General features: G+C 46.7%; 1 protein-coding gene across 2 annotated transcripts in view; it reads left to right on the top strand.

Moving 5' to 3' along the window:
• Nucleotides 1-11,426: 11,426 nt before the first annotated feature.
• The window catches only part of LRRC8D (leucine rich repeat containing 8 VRAC subunit D), a 121,830-nt gene continuing 117,903 nt past the window's right edge, over nt 11,427-15,353 (top strand). Inside the window, exon 1 of one of the 2 annotated variants that reach the window (XM_036255367.1) lies at nt 11,427-11,683. The gene's annotated coding sequence lies outside the window, so the exon portion shown is untranslated. Of the gene's footprint in view, nt 11,684-12,081; nt 12,136-15,353 lie in introns of those variants that run through there. The other variant, XM_036255368.1, reaches the window with a different exon arrangement.

Genomic DNA, 15,353 nt, shown 5'->3' with positions numbered 1-15,353 from the left:
GAAAGGATTGATGATGGTAGACATTAGCTCATAAATTAATGCCTGCTGACTCATCACTGCACAAGGCAATGGGAGAGACTGAAGAAACCCTAAGACAGAGCCTAGATCCCAGCTGGGAGAGTCCAAGCAAGCTCACCTGAAACAGTAGGGGAAACACAAACAATGCATGCCATTATTTCACAGATAATGGTTCAGAGCAGTAGGAGGTCGTGTCAGAGCTTGACTCTGAGTTCTACCCACCCCGGCAACCAAGAGAATTATCCCAAATTAATGTCGAAAAGTCAAATAGCTGTCAATACCCCTTTTCTGAGTTGTTCCTGACCCCACTTTGCACCCACACCTTGTTCTATTTTGCCTGTTCTCTCAACAACCCACCCCTTTCTCCAGGTCCCCAATCCCACGCCCCTTCCAGCTTTTGTCCTTGGACTCTCTGCTCTTCCAGCTCCCCCCCTCCCCCCCCCCCCGCACTCCCATCGTGACTTCTCTCCTCCTTCCTCGCTGCCCTTGTCCACGGACACCCAGCAGGTGGCTTCCTGGCATGACCTCAGAACTGGCTCTCATGAGCCAGGGCAGCCCTGGAGGGTTTGGTCCAGTGGCCTGGTGTCCACTGTCTCCCTGCCACCAGAGGTTTCCAACGAGGACTGAGGTAGTTATGAAAGACCCTTGAAGGATCTCCTCACCCTGCACAAGTCTAGGCTCTCACAGAAAGAAGCGATCCGCCTCAGTCCCAGAGTTTGCAGACCTGATGTCTCAAGTGCCAGCCCTCACCCCTCCGCACATGCTCTCAACATTCTCTCCTCCTTTTCCAGCCGACGACTCTGCCTCCCGACTACAGCTTCCTGCAGTGTTGCCTTCCTGATGCCCGGCTCCGTTTCCCATGGCTGCTGATCCTAATTTGCTTCTGGAAACTTCTGAATGTCCCCTTGCCTCCTTGGTGCACCTAGCCCTAGAGCACTTATGGGACAGTGACCTTAGGGGTTAGCCAGGCCGCTGGCACCATGTCACCCTGGGCACCTCCCACCCTCTATCCAGGTGTTCTGACAAGTAGGAGGAGGCTTCATGATAAAGGCGAGTCTTAAAAACTGGGTCAGGCCCTGACCGGTTTGGCTCAGGGTAGAGCGTCAGCCCACGGACCAGAGTCTTGGGTTCGATTCTGGTCAAAGGGCACGTAACTCTGTTGTGGTTTGTCCCTGGTAGGGGTCGTGCTGGAGGCAACCAATCCATGTGTGTGTGTGTGTGTGTGTGTGTGTGTGTGTGTGTCTTTCTCTCCCCCCCCCCCCACTCTATCTGAAGATAAAAGAAAAAAAAGTATCCTCAGGTGAGGACTAAAAAAAAAAAACTGGGTCAGACTCACAAAGGTGAATGGGAAAGGTTGGCAGGCGGTGAGGGAACAAAAAGTGAGCATGAAGAGAACAGGCTCTTTCCAAGACGGGGACCTTTGGATCAGCCTTCTGGGGGCTTCTTCCTGGAGCTGGATGGGTTTCAGCGGGGCCACGGCCAAGGCCGCTCTCCAAACGAAGGACACCGCCGCACTCCCAACAGCCACCTGGTCAGCAGAGGGCGTTCAAGAAGTCACGGAAATCGCCCAGAATTGAGCAAATCACTGCTCACTTTATTGATGCATCTCTGAGAAAGAAGTTGTGGGGTCTGAAGCCTGCAACCTCATATGTAATCTTGAGTAGCTAGACATTTATGGCACTGCTATGTTTGATTAGTGCACCAACTCATGGTATGAAGGGTCAGGTTATATGATCCTTCTATTGTGTATGCTAGAAAACCTAGAAGGTTGCAGATCTCCTGTTGCCCTACACTAGGGAACTGGGGTATAGCCAGCAGTTTCTAACTTGAGCTCATCTTTTGGAACTGAGTTGGTAGCAAACAAAATGAGAGATCCAAGCTAAGTGGCTCTGAATCAGTGAGAAAAGCTGTGGGCAGCATACACCCCAGGAAAGAGCCCTGGGTAAGGAACACAGTGTGTGGAGTCAAGGAAACAGGCCGTTTATGGAGGCTGTACTGAGCAGCTTTCTCTGGGTTATACTGTGACGAACACCTTCAAACTCTCGGTGTCTACAGCAGCAAAGGCTGACTTCTCGCTCACGGTATGTGTGCTCATGGCATGTGTCATCTCCGAGGAACAGGAGATGGGAGTCTCCCCCCACAAGTTCACATCGCCCGAGGACCAGCTCTCCTGCTGGTGGTAGCTCTGCTCCACATGGCCTCCAAGACCCAGGCCGAGGGAGCCGCTCTCTTCTGGCACAGTACCATGGCCCCGGAAGAGAGAAGCGATGGGGGATGAGAACCCACCAAGGCTCTTAAGGCTCTTCTTCAGAAGTGGTGCATGTCGCTCATGTTGCATTGGCCAGAGCAAGTCACACAGGCAAGCCTGAGGTCACCGGCTGGGCAAGTAGGATTCTCACACGGAGAACAGCAGATATTGGGGAAAACATCAGAGCCCCCACAAGGACAGACCTTGAATGTCAGCCCCAGTGGTTTATAGCGAACATGTGAAGAAACCACGGCAAGCGTCTGAGACGACACTGGCACCATGAAGTTGTTCTGCAAAACCATGGGCTTTGCCTGTCAGTGTAAACTGGAGGGGCAGAGAGTGTTACGTGAGGGCCTCAGCTGGAGACCGTTACATTAATTCAAGGGTTTGAGAGGAAGATTCTGTAGAGGGAGTGGAGAGAAATACTTGGGTAAAATAGTTGTTCTAAAGGATCAATAGATGGGCTCATTCACCTTGATTTTAAAAATGGGGTCTGAGGGGTAGCAGAGTCTAAGATTTCTCATCACCACCTGGCTGAGGCAGCGAAGCATGTTCCTGAGTGGATGGTAGAGAATATTTTAAAGGTTTCTCAGAATCACAGCACATTGATCTTCAAGAATGATAGTGCAGCAGCTTTGATGTGCCAGAAGAACGCTGAACTTGGCCTCAAAAATCTGGGCTGGGATCCCAGGTCCCGCATTCATTCGCTGGGTGGCCATGGGCAAATCCCTTCACGTCTCCGTGCCTCTGTTTCTGCATTTATAAAAATGTAGATCATGATATATACCTCACAGGACTACTTAAGGACTACATTTCTCTGACAATTATTTAGAACCACTTATAAGGTATGACTATCAGAGTCCTGGTTGGAAGGGCCTCGTCCGTCTGGCCACCTGATAATGATTATACACCGCCCTGGGTTGTTTGGGGCTGACGGCATCCCACCACTTCATTTCTGTATTCCATTTGGATGTTTCCTTGCTGAAAACCTGGGAGGGTAGCCAGAGAATACAAACCATGGATCACAGTCTCTAACGTCTGGAGGAACCAGATAGGTGGTTTGAATGTAGCCAGGCGAAGGAAACTTAAAGCATGTCTATAGGAAACATTGTGACACGGTATAAAGAAACATTTCTCTGTCACAGAAAAAAACAATAGTGTACACACAGTGATAAAGGCAGGTGCCCCTCTGCTTCAGAACCCGGGGCGGCAGGGAGTGGCTGAGGCTTGGGGAACTGCAGAGTGAGACCCAGCTGAAAGGGGGCAGCTGCAGCTCAGCCTCAGCAGGATTTTGCTCCACAGGAATTAACTCCAGGTTTGCCAGCTGTTCTCTCTGGTTGTTAAAAGTGCTGGAAATACAAATATTTATGTGGCATTTACTGATGATTGAATGTAGGCAGTTAATTGAAAAACATTTTTAGAAAACCCTCTGTAGTTCAAACACATGTAGGTTTGGGGTTCTATAGGTTGTCACCCAGGTATCACACAAAAGAGGAGGGAGGTGAACATAGTTCACAAAACTCTTATTCCACTAGCAAGAGATAAACAAGCAGAGAGTTTAGGAGATGAGGCAAACGTTAATGAGGACAGTGGAAAAGGAACTATGTATCAGTATGCTGGAGGGCATGAACTTTGAGGGGATATCACAGAATCTCAGGAAGGGAAGGCACCTGGTCACCTAGTTTCATGTATTCAGATTTAGATTTAGATTCAGACTCATGACCTTAGCACCCCTCTGGCTTAGGTTCCCTGCCTGGCTGAGCAAGGGCACTGACTTCCAGAGCGATCAGGAACAGATCAGGAACGGGAGATGGGACAGCTGCCTCCTCTTGTAGGTCCCCCTTGCCTGGAGAGCAACTGGCATTAAGACATCGCTGACTTGCAGTCCCGTGATTGCAATCTCTCCATCTTAACTTATTTTCAAATCATCCCCGGGCCACACTGTTTTGAAGAGCTGTCAGAAGTTGCAGTGCTCAGGCATGATAGTCTTTCAAACCCAGAGTGCTAGAATGTCACCCCTGAGTAAGAAAACCCCATAGGCTGGCTTCTCCCTTCCTGTTCTCCAAATTCCTGTCTCCAGCTCAGGCTCCGCTCAGCCTCATCTTGACATTTAAGGTTTCTGGCTGTGCTCATCTTCTCTTCCCACAGACGCGGCCTCTGAGGAGACATCCTAACCGAGTGAGTTCCCTGCGGATTTTTAAATGTTCGACTCACCCTTTGGAAATAGCAACTCCTCTTTCTTCCTCCTTTCAAATAACCATACAAATCAGTTTGCTTTGGGGGCTGGTTTTGTTTTGTGTTTTTAAAGTATTGCCTAATTCCTTTCATGGTGCTTTTTCCTCAGGATTTTTATGTCATTTCAACTTGCCATTTGCAAAACTATAATTAAAATTCCCACTTGCGATGTTATGTCACATCTGTGGTCTTTCATCTCACTTGAGCCTTTTCTTTTAGCCAGATTAGAACACACCACAACTTTACAATAGGACAGTTTTAAAGTAACACGTTACAAAGAAATGAATGCTTAATCTGCTCTATTTTATTCTTTTCATTACTGTGTTACTTTGCTTACTTTCCTTAATAAGAATAAAACTTAGGACACTGGAATTATTATTTTGCAATTTTGTTTGTTAACTCATATCATATTGTTTTCCTGTTCTTGTTTGTTAGGAGACTAGCAAAAAGGTACTATATTCCCAGAAGTTTCTTATTTTGCCAATAAACTACTAGGTGCTGTTTTAGTGAAAGGTCTGGATTTGGAGACTGAATATGATTGGATTTTCTCAATTAACAAATACTTAGAGAAAATCATAATATGAAAAAAATCTCTTTCTCAGAAGTATTTTCTTGAGTTTATATTGATTAGACATCTGAAATAAATTCATTCCTTCATGAAAACATAATTATTGAGCGCCTACTATGTGCCAGACGCTATTCTAAATACATGGGGTAGCCTGGCTTGTGTAGCTCACTGGTTGAGCATCAACCCATGCACCAAGAGGTCACCAGTTCGATTCCCAGTCAGGGCACATGCCCAGGTTGTGGGCCCAATCCCCAGTGTGGGGCATGCAGGAGGAGGCCAGTCGATGTTCTCTCTCATTGATGTTTCTCTCTCTCTCTCCCTCCCTCTCCCTCTTTCCCTCTCTAAAATCAATAAAGAAAAAATATTTTTAAAAATTAAAAAATAAATACATGGGATACACCCGTGAGCAAGACAGGTAAACTCCCTTGTCTTTAAAGGGCTTATATTCTAGCAGGGAGAGATTGATATTAAACAAAAACTGTAATGAGTACATTATGGTGCACAGAGGACAACAAAGCAAGGTAAGAAGAATGGTAGTGGGCAGGGTGTCTCAATTGTAGCTATTGCTGTCAGGGTATGCCTCCCTGAGGAAGTGACATTTGTAGGTAGGGAATGCAAATCATGTAAGAACCTTGCACACCATTGTAAGGACTTTGGCTTTACTCTGAGTAAAAATGGGGAGTCATCACAGGGTTGGGGGAAGGGATGAGCTGATTAAATTTACATGTCCAATTAATCACTTTGGCCACTGCTGAGCAGAGACTGTGGGGAGAGAAGGAGCAGGAGTGAAAAGTACACAGACTAGTTAAGTGGTGAATGAATTAAGCAGGAGACAGAGAGAAGACTGTGTGGCAATGGAGGTGGATACTTAGAAAGTAAAGCCAATAGTGTAGTAATAGTGTAGTAAAGCAAAAGTTCAGTGTAGGTTATGAGAGAAAGAGAGGAATCAAGGCTTTTGGCCCAAGCAATTGGAAGGATGGGGGTTGTCATTACTGGGGGGGTCGGAGGGGCTATGTGGGTTGCATAGTTTGGGGGGGAAGCAGGAGTTGGTTTTAGACTTGTTAAGTTTGAGATATCTATTAGATGTCAAAGTAGAAAAAGCAAGTGAACTGTTAGAAATGCAAATTGAAGCTCAGGAGAGAGAACTATGCTGGAGATATCAATGTAGAGTTGGCGTAGAGAGGAGAATCAAAGCTATATAACTAGATGAGCTCCTTGAAGGGAGCAAGTGAGGTATCTTGGGAGGCAAGTCAAGGCAGTTTACCAAAGGGGGGAGTCGTCAGTTGTGTCCAATGCTGCTGAGAGGTCAACTAAGAACCACGAATTGATCACTATATTTAGCAAAGTGGAAGTTGTCATTGACCTCAGCAAGGCCGGTGTCAATGATGCATTGGGAGAAAACCCTGATTAAAGTGAGCTGAAGAAAAAATGGGAAGAAAGGAATTGGAGACAGTGAGTATAAACAATTCTTCTGAGATGTTTAGATGCAAAGGACAGTAGAGAAGTGAAGTGGAAAGCAGGGTCAAGAGGCACTTTATTCCTTAAGATGGCAGAAATGACATTTTTTTAAAATGGTGATGGCAAGCATCCAGTAGAGTCTAGAAAACAATGATATAGAAGACAGACCACATTTGAAACTGAATGGGATCGGTGCAAAAGGAAAAAGACTGGCTTTCCATAAAAGCATGGATAATTCATCCCTAGTAGTAGCAGGCAGGAAGGCAGAGGATATGGGTACAGATCCTCAAGGGGCTAAATAGGATTCTTTTATGCTTTTTAAAAAATAAATTTCCCTTGCCCAGCCAGTATGGCTCAGTGGTTGAGCGTCGACCCATGCACCAAGAGGTCACCAGTTTGATCCCTGGTCAGGGCACCTGTCCAGGTTATGAGCCAAATCCCCAGTTGGGGGGCATGCTGGAGGCGACCAATCGATGCTCTCTTTAATCAATGTTTCTCTCTCCCTCTCCCTTCCTCTCTCTCTAAAATTCAATAAAGAACAATACATAAATAAATAAATTTCCCAAGTGAAGGAAACACTGAATTCCAGGCTATCAATTAAGAAGCACTGGCTTACTTGGAGAGGCAACCTCACTTTTTCCATGCTATGAATCCATTCTAGATACTCATGGAGAGTTACTCACACACTTCACCCAGTTTCATTTCCTCCACCTGCTCATTTCCAATCCAGCCGCCAGCATTTCGTTGTCCATAGCTATGAAGAAGGGAATTTGCTTCCTCCCTCCAAGGCTGAGAGTTTAAATCTAAGAAGTGAAATGGCTTTAACCCATTTAAAGAAATAGGAAGAAGAGGAAAGTGGGAGGTGGTGCTGCAGAAGAAACCAGGAGTTTGTATTTGAACTCGGTCAGAACTGGATGTCTCAGTGGGGAAACCAAGTGAGCGGTTAGAAATGCAAACTGGAGCTCAGGAGGGAGAACTATGCTGGAGATAGAAATGTGGAGTTGTTGGCATAGAGAGAGAATTCAAACTTCCATGACTGGATGAGCTGCCTGAGGGGAGTGAGTGTACCTGTCATGGAAAGGAAGGGAAAACAGGCTACTTTTACTGTTTGCTTAGGCTGAGCCTCTACTATATAAGTTCAAAGCATTTTATGTATATGAGCTCCCAGCTGTTGTATATCATGTTAGCTGTGGTATTTATAGTCACACATTAAGAATTCATGTCACACTTATAATATGTGGACACATATAACAGGTCACATTTACTGAGCAATACCTATGTTGTAGGTACTTGGGTAAGCCATTTCCATGTCATTTAATCCTTGGCTTCACAATAACTGGAAATATATGTTATTATTTCCATTTAAGAAACCAATAGATGTGAGAGAGAGAGGCTCAAATACTTTGAATTCTGCATCTCTTCAGCACTACTGCCTCTTTCTAAGCAAACATATTCTATATTTATTTATGTATGGTTATGCAGGTGTGTCTAGATTTAGACTTGTCCCCCTGGGGCTATTCTTCACAAGAAAGCCATTAAAATATTATTCATAAGCTATGCCAGTGTATTTGGGATCAACTTATAAAGCTTGATTTCTTTACAATTTTCAACATCTTCATAGATGACTGAAATTCATATTGCTTACTCATGTTGGACACTCTACTAGGTGATAAAAGAAAAGAAAGAATGCAGTCACTCCTCCACGGAGCTCAGATTCTTCTCTGAATTCATCCATTCATTCACTCAATATGTATAATTGATGGCCTTAGGGCATGCCACATGCTATAGTTTAGGTAAGCAAAAATCAACCTACAATTACAATTCTTGGTACAAAGAGATGCACATATAATGGCCCTTATCTTACTTGGTCCTTTTAAACAGAATTGCAAGGAAATGCTCGGACCTCTAGAGCACTGAGTCTAGTTCTGCCAATTAAAGGCTGGGTAATCTTGAGCTACTTATATAACCTCTCCAGGCCTTCATTTCCTGTCTAGAAAATGAGGATAGGGACAGTATCCATCTCACGGGGCAGTTATGAGGACTAAAAGTAAATATATGTAAAGTTCTTAGAGAAGTGCCTAGCCCATAGAAACAGGCACTGTAGCTATTTTATTAGTGTGATACAGATTTACCATGTTCTGGTAAAGCAACTCAGCAAAGGACAGCAAGTGCTGTGAGGTTTTGTTGAATAGAACTTCCTTGACACATTATTGTGTTTCTGCCACCTCATTTCTGTAGACATGTCTAGCATAGCCTCAGAATCCTTTTCTATCATATTTCTTAATTTGGAATCCAATGTCAAATCGGTTATTGTCCTTTGCTGCCTCCTTCCTATTTCTTTTCCTTGGGGAATAGAAGCTGACAGCTTTTTACTTCCTAGACCATCAGAGTGATCTTTCATTATTTGTCATTGGTAGAGTTCTTACCAATTTTATCTTTAAAATCTTTTTCCTTATTGTTTTTCTAATATGTGCTCAACCTAAAAAACAATTCAAACACAGAATTTTTCAACAGAAAGTGAACAGCTAGGGTGTGGTAATCCCACATCCAGAGGTAACTGCTTGCTATGTATGCCTCAAGATTTCTTATAAGCATACATTTAATAACATGTATATAAAGGAAATAAATAAAAAAATAGGATCATATGACTCACATTGTTCTTCAACTTGCATTTTTCACTTATAGATATTAGACATTCTTCCATGTTGGCACAAATGAATCCATTGTTTTTATTAATAGCTTCTTATGGTTTTCTTCTACATTTCTAGCATAATTTGCTTAACCAGTTTTCCAATAGGGACTTTATTAGACTTTTACATGGTTACATGTTTCCACTATTATAAACAATGCTACAATAAACATATCTGTATACATATTTTTGGTACATAGATGTATTTCTGAAATACATATATTTGGCATAAATATGTTCAAGGTACAAATCCCTAGATGTAGAATTGCCTGGTCAAAGAGCACACATATTTATCAGAAACTGCCAAACTGTCCTCCAAAGGAATTCATCCAATTTATACTCACATTCATGGTTTAAGGGAATGCCTGTTTGTCCACATTTGACTGTTTCCTGAGTACTGCCTTTTCTTTTCTCAACTTATACCAATCTTGAAGGCACATTTCTCTCAAATCTAGAACCACAGTTTGAAATCCAGAGAAGATCGGCCTGGCTAGTGTGGCTCGGTGGACTAAGCATCGCCCCATGCTCTGAGAGGTCCCTGTTCGAGTCCAGTCAGGGCACATGTCTCTGTTGCAGTCTTCATCCCCAGTAGAGGGCGTGCAGGGGGCAGACGATCAATGTTTCTCTCTCATATAGATGTTTCTATCTCTCGCCCTTCCTCTTTCTCTAAAAAATCATTTGTTAAAAACTCCAGGGAAGATCAAAACATGGAACAAAGTGTTTTTACAGACAGCAAAACATTCCAAATTAATTATAATAGTGAAGTGTTTTTAACCAAAATATCACACCACCAGATGACAGTTTTAAAACTGCTCTAACCTCACAGGTTAACAAATCTGGTACTGTGATTAGATCATTTGCCACACAGCTCCTGACCACACACCTCTTTCTTGGCTGGGTGTGTGGAACAGGAGAGGCTGCTGGCATGAGGGGCAGGGCAAGGAAAGTGAGACAGCAAGAGGTCAGGAGGGCTCAAAATCTAATGTCATCTTGTAACTAGTCTAGGACTAGTCCCTTGAGTATGCTCTGGATCTCTGTTCATCCTCCTCCCTGTCAGGGCTGCCCTTCTTTACTTCCAGCGCCTGAGGAACAAGTGCTCATGATCCAAGCACCCCCTTCTCTCTGAAGCCTTTCCTGAAACCCTAGAACACCACTCTCTTTCATGCCTCGCCCTATCTTCCTGAGGATGTTAACATTTTGCACAGCACGCTTATAAAGAACATTTTAGGTGCTGAATAAATGTTGAATGAGCATTCACGGACATGGAGAGATTTGGGCAGAAGAGAGGCCAAGACTTCCCATTGTTCACAGAAAAGGGTGGATTCAGATAAAAGGAGATATCAAAGTATTGAGCTGGAACCATTCGTCTTGTTAAAAAGCAACATCCCTCATGACTATTTCTTAACCTCTGTTCCTCCCCACCCGGGACAAAAAAATTGCAAATATGTGTACTTTGATCTTACAACAAAAACAAGAGGGAAACCATCAGGTTGGAAAACACCTCTTAGCAGAGGCCAATCTTTCTTCATCTGGCTGCTCCAGATTCAAGACATTGCTGGCAAAAAGGAATAGGGGAAATAGTAGTAGACTCGGATAACAAGGACTGACTCTCCAATACATCTTTAATAGCAGAGGCGGAACAGATGAGGCTGGGAAGCTATTCGTGCCAAGATAAAGTTGTGTGTACCCCAAACCCTGGGTAAGTACTTTCTTCTTGGGGTTGGAAGCCGCTTACATGACTTTAAGGCAAATTTCCCCCTTATTTCATTGCATTTCTCCCCAAGTCTTAATATTAGAGGTTGAAAGGTTCCTGACCTTTTCTCGATACCCCCGGCCGACAGCGGCTGTCTGGCACCACGTCCTGCCCAGGTGGGCGTCTGACAGTATTTCGACGCCTATGATCACGGCTGCCGCTCTTCCGCACCCCATGCACCTGCTCGGCGCCTAGCTGCTTGTCGCCGCCAGTCCCTGACCCTGGACCCCCAGCCTCACCGCACACTCAGCTGCGGTCGGCCTGCCGGCTGGGCTGCGGAAGCGCCCCGACCCTCGGCAGGCGCGGCAGAGGAACCAGGGGCCAGCGCTCGCAATCACATGGAGGCCCGGGCCCGCCCCATTGGCTGCGGCCGAGCCAGTCGCGGAGCTCGCCGGCTGCGGTTGGTCCCGGAGCAGCAGCGCCTGCACGGACCCGGAGTCCATGTTACGCTTTGTCTAATTCCCCCCGTTACAGAGTCATGTGCTGCTGCTCCCGTCGCCGCCGCTGCCGCCGCCCGTGGTGCCCCGGCTCCTCCGCCGCGCTTCCAGGTGGCCGCCGCGGGCGGGGCCGCGGGAGCAGGATCCAGGGCGCCACGCGCCTTCACCGCCCCGCCGCGTCCCCGTGCAGCCGCCGCCCGCCGCAGGTGATGCCGCCACCTCCCGCCTCAGCATAAGCCGTGGCTCGGCGGCCAAGCTGCCTGGGCTGCCCCCCAAGGTTGGTGCGCACCTCGCCGGGGCCGGGGCCGGGCTGCGCAGGTGGGAGCCGCGCTGGAGCTGGAGCGCGCCGGCGCGACGCAGGCGTCCTGCCCCGCGACGCCGCGGCCCGAGCGGAGGCTGCGGCCGCGAACTCGCAGCGAGGGGGTGAAAAGGGGCGTAGCGGACGGCCAGCGGGGCTGGGCCGGGCTCCCGCCTCTGACCCGTCGAGCCCGGAAGATTGTTCCGCTTTGGGCAATTTGAGTGGCGGGCGCCGCGGACGCCTGGGCCGCAGGCGGTGGGCCCTCCGAGAGGAGAGGCCGTGCCACCTCCCCCGGCTCCTCCTCACGCGCGCTCCCTTCTTTCGCCTCCCTCCGCCCAGCTGGAAGGGCGGGGACACCGGGGTGCGGCTCCGCCGATTCCTCCCCGAGGTGGGTGTTCGGTGTCTGGCCTTGCTGGCCAGGCGCCCAGAAGGTGAGCCCTTTAACTTCTCCAGAACCGGCTCCTCGTCGTCCCCTTCCCGCGCCGGGTGGGCTGGGCGGGGAAGTGAGGGCCGCGCCCCGCCCCTAGCGCGGGGAGGAGGGAGCTGGAGGCGTGCAGGTGCACCCAACCCGCTGCGGGCCATCTCCGGGTTGGGTACCGGTAAAATCCGCTTCTAGCTTGTTTGGAAGCGTGGGCACTTGGGAGCGGGACTTCTGCTCGAATCCTGTGCAAGGGTTTGGAAGGGGGTAGGACTGGGGAATGGTTGCCCAGCGAACCGTCACCTCCGCTTACTGGAGGGTTGATAGGGGCCTTCCTCTTTCTGGGGTCCTTTATTCGGAGTATCTCTTACTGATGAAGAAATAAGGTTTTGGTTTCTTAAAAAGCCAGCTGCAGTGAAGAAAATCTGCTACAGGTCGAGGGGAGGAGAGGTAGGTCCCTTTGGAGAGGGGAGGTGGTGTGTGGAGTATCTCCCCCCCCCCCCCCGCCCCCGTACACAGTTGGGGGGGGGTGGCAGAAGGTGGGAAACTAGGGTTTTCGAAAAGAAAACGCGCAAAGACGAGAGGGAGGGATCACTCAGGAGGTAAACAGAGCGATGGGGAATAGGTGTTGGGGAGTCCTAGCCGGCAGTCGGGCCCTCTTGAGCCACTTGGGCTCAGGCATGGCTCCTTCGGCTTTGCTGATTTCTTCCTTTCCTCCTTAACTTTGAAAAATATTTCTTGTTGGGCAAAGAAAGCTATTAGGACATATTTTGAAAGAGATACAGTACTAAAGAGATAGCTGACGCCTGGAAACTTTACTCAGCAGCTTTGATAATAAAATTGCATTCAGTCAGTATTTATCGAGCACCTATTATGTGTTCTGTGCTGGGCGGTGGAAGAGTCTGGGACGGGTAGGGAATTCCTGTCTGCAGTGATTGTGAGCGCTGTTTACTTCATAAACAACCAAAGGGCACTTCCACCCACCAAGAATGACTGTAATTCAGACCTTCTCCAAAGCTTCTGGGGCCTCCAGTTCTTACAGACCTGTGAGAAGAATTCTGGACCTTAACCAGTAAATGGGGTCTTCAAACAGCATTTGTTTATACAGTTTATAAATACTGACTAGACATCAGCTAGGACAAGATTAGAGTTGTCGCTTCTTCTGTCTGCCACATTAAAAATGCAACAGCGCCCTGGCCGGTTTGGCTCAGCGATTGGAGCATCGGCCCGCAGTCCAGAGAGTCCCGGGTTCGGTTCTCGCTAAGGGCACGTACCTCGGTTGCAGTTTGTCCCCGGCCCTGGTTGGGTCGTGTGGGTGGCAGCCACTCGATGTGTCCCTTTCACATCTATGTTTCTCTCTCTCTCTCTCTCTCTCTCTCTCTCCCTCCCTCTCCCTCTCCCCCCCCTCTCTCCCTCCCTCCCACTGTATCTGAACAAAAAACGGAAAAATGTCCTCTGGTGAGGATTAAAAAAAAAAAGCATGAGCAAGATAGGAAAGACCCTGAGATGAAAATTAGGTAGTTAAAATAGGATCTGGCAAAGTTGCTTTAGAGTGGTTGGTCTCTCTAGGTTACTTAGGAGCCTCGCATAAAATGATTAGGAAGTCCATGAAGCTGGGGGGAAAACTATTCAAAATCTTGAGTTGGCATGGTTTATTTATATATTTGAACATTTTATCTTAGATTTGTCTACTTTGTATTGAGTGTGTATGTGTGTACTTTATTGATTAAAACTTAACACCTTAGAAGATTGGAGAGGAAACTGTCCTTAGCTGACCCAGTCTCAGTGAGTCCCATTACCATGTTAAGTAGTGTATGATGAAACAGTACAAGTATTGAGCCATATTCATATCTTTCTCCCTGCCAAGGCTTACAGAATTAAAAAACAACAACAACACAAAAACTTGGTCAAAACTTGGCCTTTTTCCCTTAACTTTTATATTGTACAGAGCTTTTTTTTAAATTATTATCATTATTAATTTTAGAAAGTTTTTATGTGTTTGTCATATCTCAATAGCTAAATTGTTCTGATAGCTGTATTTTGGAAATTAGACTTGGCTCAGTCTCAGTACTGTAGGTAAATTGGCACTGGCTCTGAAAAAGTGGAGTTTAATCAGAACTGTACTTAGGATCACAGATGTTCTTAAAATGGTATTTGGTAAGGGATTTCACATATATTTCATATGTGATTGGACCTGCTGTTTGACATTCTAAGAAACAGCAGTCAATATTTGTTGAGTACCAGCAGTACACAGAAAACCAGAGTGGAGGCTGTAATGCCTTAACAAGGAAGAAGAGGATTCTTGAAATAATAGAGGGCCGGTAAGACAGGTGCAAGTGAGGACACCGCCAGGAGGGAACACTGCCTTTGTCTAGGAATTCAAGGAATACTGGAGTGGAAATGGTGTTTGGAGTCAGATGGAAGTGTGTGTGTTGGAGAAGCAGGAAGGAACACATTAGGGGAAGCTTTGAGGTCTGACATAGATCTAATACAGCAAATAGGTTTGCTTGGCTGGAGCAGAGAACATGACTAGTGAAGGAAGGTAGAAAGAATCTAGTTAGTGGAAAACTTGAACCACAGGTCCGTGGTGTTAATCATTTGCCTCAACAAGAGTGGTTCTCAACGAGGTGGGGGATTTGGGGGGGTTGTCTCCCTGCAGACATTTGGCAATGTCTGAAGACATTTTTGCTTGTCAGAGCTGGGAGGCAGGTGCTACTGACAAGTTGTGGGTAGAGGCCAGGGTTCCTGCTAAACATCCTGCAGTGCCCAGGTTGCTGCCCCACAACAAAGAATCATCCTGTCTAAAATGTCAGTAGTTGTAGGGTTTAGAAACCCTGCACAAGACAGTGAACAGAAAGGCCACTGTGAAGTGAAGTTACATCTCGGAATAGGCCTTGAAGAGAGATGGTTCTTGACGTATGTCTTGGGGAAAGACATTGGGGTTAGGAAGCTAATCTAGGAGACTTCTGCTGTGCTGAGGCCTGATGTGATTAGGATCTAGGCAAATCCTAATAAAAGGGCGTTTTTGAGATATGGCAGATGAGCTAGCAGGGCAGTATAATATTGGGTAAGTGGGAATTTTACAGAGGTCCTGGTCTAACTTGAATGCATTTTTACACTTGCTAGGGAGCCTCTGTTTAAACTCCCCACGGAACAGGGCACTCTGTTAAGTGTCCTCTGTTAACAAAGTGTCCTCTGTTAACATCTTCAATAGATTCTGCAACTTTAGGC

This window comes from Molossus molossus, unplaced genomic scaffold (assembly GCF_014108415.1).
Source record: "Molossus molossus isolate mMolMol1 unplaced genomic scaffold, mMolMol1.p scaffold_m16_p_12, whole genome shotgun sequence".
Lineage (NCBI taxonomy): Eukaryota > Metazoa > Chordata > Mammalia > Chiroptera > Molossidae > Molossus > Molossus molossus.
This window is presented reverse-complemented; position numbering and strand designations above follow the sequence as displayed.